Source organism: Zingiber officinale, chromosome 3B (assembly GCF_018446385.1).
Source record: "Zingiber officinale cultivar Zhangliang chromosome 3B, Zo_v1.1, whole genome shotgun sequence".
In the NCBI taxonomy this organism is placed as follows: Eukaryota; Viridiplantae; Streptophyta; class Magnoliopsida; order Zingiberales; family Zingiberaceae; genus Zingiber; species Zingiber officinale.
This window is the reverse complement of record NC_055991.1, coordinates 83,044,511-83,049,996: the sequence shown is the minus strand read 5'-3', so window position 1 is coordinate 83,049,996 and position 5,486 is coordinate 83,044,511. Positions and strand designations below refer to the sequence as shown.

The 5,486-nt window shown below is 35.5% G+C and overlaps 2 long non-coding RNA genes across 3 annotated transcripts; both read left to right on the top strand.

The window, feature by feature from the left end:
* The first annotated feature begins 398 nt into the window (after positions 1–398).
* Positions 399–1,012, top strand: LOC121968403. Its single transcript, XR_006108127.1, has 3 exons — positions 399–492; positions 564–644; positions 739–1,012. It is a non-coding gene; the product is annotated as an uncharacterized LOC121968403 (long non-coding RNA).
* An 88-nt stretch (positions 1,013–1,100) lies between these two features.
* On the top strand, positions 1,101–3,962 carry LOC121968402. Of its 2 annotated transcripts, XR_006108126.1 has the most exons (4): positions 1,101–1,265; positions 1,355–1,478; positions 1,725–1,824; positions 3,801–3,962. It is a non-coding gene; the product is annotated as an uncharacterized LOC121968402 (long non-coding RNA). The 2 variants fall into 2 exon arrangements; XR_006108125.1 differs by lacking the exon at positions 3,801–3,962 and having other exon boundaries at positions 1,725–2,065.
* Positions 3,963–5,486: the final 1,524 nt, after the last annotated feature.

Genomic DNA, 5,486 nt, shown 5'->3' with positions numbered 1-5,486 from the left:
AATACAAACCGTTGGATCTAGGTAAGGAGTAGAAAACCCGAACCCTTCTCCCAACTTCTATCTTCCGATCATTTTTTATCCCGAACCCTTCTCCCAACTCCTCATCTCACGCGGCCTTCTCCATCTAACTCCTCTCCGGCAAACTCCTCTCCGGCCTCCAGATCCGGGGCGTCGGCGGACTCCTACATCAAGAGCCTCATAAGCTTGACCTCCAAGAGCGAGATCAGATACGAGGGCATCCTCTACAGCATCAACACCGAGGAATCCAGCATAGGCTTGCGCAACGGTATAGTTTGCTTTATGCCCAATTCATCTTGTAAACACATGTTAATACTTGATCCTCTCGTTTCCCTCCCAGTGATTCCAGCAATTTGGAGGATGGACAAAGATGATTCAGTTTTGCCTCGATTGATTTATCTCTTCGGCGTGCTCAATATTCCCCACAAGCTATTTAAAACTTTGACGCTTTGATTTTTCTACTGGAATCGAAGGGTGAAAGACTATTTTGTTTCTACAATTTTGCCCTAAATCAACTTCCGCCATTAAATGCGTAAAAGTTGCAGCTTTTCTTATTTTCTTCTAAATCTCGACATCTGATCCTACTAATGTTGCAACAAATCATGGTTCATGCTACTTTGCCTTTTGTGAGTTTCTCATCCTTTGCCATTGATTTGAAGCAACAACTTTGCCGAATTCAGGTATGGCTATTCGGTTCATCCTTTTTGGTGTATTTATTAGGAGACGATCCAGATGAAGTTAAAGCAAGACTCAAGTATTGGGTACAAACAGTAGCATGTACTCTACGGTTATGCAGCTGAAGTTGTGCCTATCCTTTAAAGTTCATCTACATCCGGAAGAAGCAAGATCCATGCAATCCGCTGTAAGAGCTATCCTCTAGTGTTTATAATCAATGCTGAAGATGGCAACTAAAGTCCCTTCACAATAAACAGAGACGAATAAAAGTAATGGTTCATTATAACCTTTGAGGAAGAATAACTCTACAAGTTCATGTACTATACATGCTGAATAAATGATTCTTCTTCTTATAAATGTTGTCCATGTACCTCAGTGGTGATCCATTGGTAATTTGTGTTCATGTTGATGAATCTGTAGATTAGTTTTGGTTCATGGTCTTGTTTTATCATGGCTATCATAGTTCAGTTAGCAGGTGCCTGAACTCTGAAGCTTGGGAACTCCCAATTCTATACTGGTCGGGATCTAGAAGGAAAGCCATCGGGTTAATTTCTTTCCCAGATCTTCCTCAGGTTGTTAACTCGGAGAATATTATCTTATATGACATTGATATTTTCTAGTCCTCGGATCATTTTTTTTCTCATTCATGGCTATGGAACAGGAAAACTTGATACTCCTCAGCGACTAAGGAAACAGTATCATTGCAGATTCAAGCTTCTGGTTGGCATGATCTAATTGAGACTGAAAGGAGATTTGCATATGTACTCAATGCTGAACCAATCCAGGTTTGATCCAACCACAGAAAGAACCTTGTTGATACTCAAATAATCTTGAAATGGTAGCTTCAATGTTTATACTATTATATAATAAATCACTTAGAGTTGGCGGTGTAAGAGGTAAGGGAGACTGAGTAAAATATAGTTAGCGTAAAAGCAGTATAAAAGATTCGAATATTGTTAGTGATTGCCTTGTGAAGAATTTATTGGAGCGACCCAAATAGTTGGGACTAATGATGATATGTTGTGTTTCAGCCATTAGAGTAGGGTCACTTGTTCTATGAGGATTCAAATCTAAACTCAGATGAATAATCAGCTTACGAACATCTTCAGATTGCTTCCATGGAAATAAAAGGTATTTTTTCGTTTAAGCTATGAGACTATAGAATGAAAGGAACATATGTGATCAGCAATACTGATGGTTACCTTCCGAAGATGCATGAACAATAAAATTGGCAGATGGAGGAGAATAACGTCTTCTTGACAGTTTATAAGATGAAAACAAGATTACTATTTTGTGTCGATACTGGAACATTCTTCCTAACATGTGTTTAATTATGACCTGCTGCTATTTGTGACCTGCAACTTTTACATTTTAGGGAAAACCAGTTGCATTGATATTGGAATCTACCCTTGTTTGTTATTCTCAGTTTAATCTGTGATAAAGAGTCTTCTTGGTCATTAACTGAATTATATAAACTGAATGCATTTTAGAATGGAGAAATACTGAGATGTGCTCCCTAAGGTTCTAATTTTGACAATTGTTTGCTTAATTTTTTATATCAGTTGTAGCCATATGATAGTCCACTTGCTCAATTCTTCTGTTATTTCAATAACCTGGAGAGTTTAGATGAATCATATTGTCACGTCAACAATAATAATATGGTATACATGAAGGGATATAATGCATATGTTCTTAGCTACGATATATATGTCTATTCTCTATCGTGGCAGTATTAAAAACGTAAACACTTCATTCTATTAAATTATGGAGAATCTTTTAAGTGGACTAATTGATGGTTTGATTGTTACAAATGAAATCATTTGTGCACACAATTTGGGAAATAAAAAGTCTTTATTGCAGATAGCTGCATTCATTCAGGTTTTGATTATAAATACTTTTTAATCTGAACATCCTACCTTTCACACGTTAATATATGCACTGCAAAAAATGTTAAGTACTGTATAAGTTCAATTTCCTGTATTATATGAAAAGTACTATATTTTCTATTTTCCTATAATTGATTATACTTTTAAGTTGACTGCTTTGCTGTGATATTTGATAGCTCCACTCTGTTTTGCTTGAATTCTGGATTAATGGATGCTAATGCAAGTATGCATGTGTATTCCCTTGCGCTCCAAGAGGTAGTTAGGAGGCACATTTGTTGCACACCTCAATGTAGATATTGTTAGATTCTTTGCCGGTTGTTAAGTGGCAATTCTTGTTATAACACACCGCTCACTGGAATGTTTATTCAGTTTCTGATAAGTTTTGACTGTTCTTAACTGACGTTGGAATCCGGCTGATTCTGAATCCTGAACAATTTTGTTTATTCTGATTATTTCATTGTTAGTCTTCTCTTAATCAAAATTAACTCTTTTTTTTCCATTCAATTACTGATTACAATCGCATCATAAAGGCTGAAATTACCTTGTTTTCACTGTCTTGATTGTTTGATTCCTAACTAGTTGTTTTGGAAGGAATTGTCTGATTGTTAATGTGTTTTCATGACTCTTCGTCATGTCAATGTATCGTAATTCATTTTTTACTATGTTAACTGGAGTTTCTTTTATCTCGTGCTATACCTCACCCCTTCAACTCTGATATTTCAACTTGTCTAATCACAAAATGTGTTTGTTATCTATTAGCACTGCTATTCTACTGAACATAGTTTCTCTTATTATATCATTTATTAGTTTATTCTGAATAGTAGCATTTTTGTTTTATCTTTTTAACAATCTACATGTTTATTTTAGCACTCTTTCTATGTACTTTATGTGTCTATTGTTTCCTAATGTTGCTTTGCATATTTTCTTCGATGGTTCTATGGGCATTTAGACTAACAGAAACATTAGGAAGAGAGGGATTTTCATTAGAATCAGAACCTCTTAGAGGGGATTCTTTTGATGGAATAGAATTTCCATGAAACCATATTATACTTGAATAATTAAATGGGAAACACTAATTGCACAAAATAGCTACAAAAAATTTTCATTAAGATATTGCGTGTGTTTGGTAGGTAGAAAGTCATGATAATTGTTTTGTTTCTTTTGAGAGCCATCAGTAATACTCATGTATGGACTTGAAACATATTATTGCTACTTTTGTAGGTGGATACAGGACAGTCGAGATCAGTACACTAAGGAGCATCTGGATTCAGTAATTGATCAGTACACTAAGCGTCTGGATTCAGTAACTACTGTACTATTTTGAGTAAACAGATTGTTGGCTACTTCAGTATTCAGTATTCAGTAAACAGATTGTTGGCTAAACAGATTGTAGCTGTTCAAAATAGATTTTTTATGCTCTTTTGTTTTATATGTGAATATCACTATATACTTTGAAACAGAATTAGTGTTAATTTTGATATTTACTAGCTTCTCATGTAATTAAATACTAATATTACTTCAACGTCATATTTCTATTATTTTGATGAGTTTGAAATCATTAACTGAGTTGATTATATGTAAAATTCGAATCTAGACATGGTAAAAGAAAAATAATAGTTTCGTAAATATAAAAATAATGATTTTTAATTTTTTTTTTTACTTTTCTTTCTTTAAAACGACAACGCTTTTAAAGCGTTGGAAAAAGTGTTGTCTTTGTAAAAAAACAACAATGCTTTTAAAGCGTTGTAATAGTGTTGTCTTTGCAAAATATGACTACGCTTTTAAAGCGTTGCAAAAGCGTTGTCTTTTTTACCAAAAACAACGCTTTAAAAGCGTTGCAAAACGTTGCCTTTGCATAAAACGACAACGCTTTTAAAGCGTTGCAAAAGCGTTGTCTTTGGTACAAACGACAACGCTTTAAAAGCGTTGTCGTTGAGCAGACTTTTAACAACAGTGCGTTTAACAACGTTTTTCAGGCACAAAGACAACGCTTTAAAAGCGTTGTCTATTAGCTTTTTTGTTGTAGTGTATTGTATGTTGGATATGTCTATTGAGTTCGTCCAAGTAACGACCCGCCTTCTACTAACTAAACTGTAAGGCCGGGGGTTACGGTTGCTAAACTATTCTGTGTCTATCACTGAAGTATAATGTGCGGAAAGCTGAACTAATAAAAATCTCTGCTAATTGCTATTAAAACTGGAATTTACATTCAAAATACATTTTCATTGTTGTACATATGCTAAAGGAGGGAATCTAAACTTTCCATTTGATCAAGGAGCTAAAATCAGACATTTCCAGCTGAAATCAGACTTTCCAATCGATTGAAATTGGGACTCAATCGATTGAAGTCATTTCGATCGATCCACTGATCGATTCAACGTGCTTCTGTGCACGGAAGTCAATTTTGAATCGATCGGCTGATCGATCCAGCCTGGCCAATCGATCCGATGATCGATTCAGCAGCTCTCTGTTCGCAGAAATTACTTTCCGATCGATCAGCTGATCGATCCATGGCCAATCGATCAGCTGATCGATTCAGCAGCTCTCTATACGCGGGAAATCACTCCCCAATCGATCGGCTGATCGATTGAGGACCCTCCAATCCATCAGCTGATCGATTGGAGCTCTGATTTCTGTTGCATTCACCCACTAATCCCTATCCAATGTCAATGTATCAACTTAAAAGCATTACTAAGCTACTAGGCATGTCATTACTTTCATTATTCACAGTTTATTAACTAACATCAAGATAATTAGTAGTCTAGGCATAGCATAGTGCATATTTTCACAATCCATGACATTTAAACGTTCTAAAGGTGCGGAATGATAAGAATATAAGAAGTCTAATTCTTAAACTTGCTAGTCCCTGAGAGTCTTTATTCCAAGTTCCTTCTCACACACATCTTG